Below are 534 nucleotides of genomic sequence, written 5' to 3' on the forward strand. Positions count from 1 at the left end.
CATCGCTGAGAAATTCGGGTCCCTTTCTCACAGAGGAAAGCAAGCAGCAACAGAGTCGCGCTACTTCAAAGTCAAGGGATTTATTAGATTTGTTTTATTTCTGTTCATTACTTTATTGTCCCATCGCTCGAAAAGTCGAGTTTGGTTTCTTTGTTATGCTAAAAATTGTAATATTTTATCTATCGGGTCCAAGCCAACCCCCACCACCCAGCGTAGAGGCTCTAAACAATAAATACTATTAATAATAAAAGGCATGCATTACTTTGTGGAATGCGGTATTTTTACATTTTTACAAACTATCAAACAAACAAACACACGCACACACACACACAAACACACACACAAACAAACAAACAAACAAACAAACAAACAAACAAACAGACAGATTAATAAACAAGCAGACAGAGTACAACTTTTGCACCTCTGAATATACAAGGTTGTGATAACGGATGACAATTTGAGCGGGGGAGGGACAGAAAGAAAGAACTAATTGACGAGAAAGGGGGTAGGGGGGGCGGTATTTAGAACAGGTAT

The sequence above is a fragment of the Littorina saxatilis genome, linkage group LG8 (genome assembly GCF_037325665.1).
Source record: "Littorina saxatilis isolate snail1 linkage group LG8, US_GU_Lsax_2.0, whole genome shotgun sequence".
In the NCBI taxonomy this organism is placed as follows: domain Eukaryota; kingdom Metazoa; phylum Mollusca; class Gastropoda; order Littorinimorpha; family Littorinidae; genus Littorina; species Littorina saxatilis.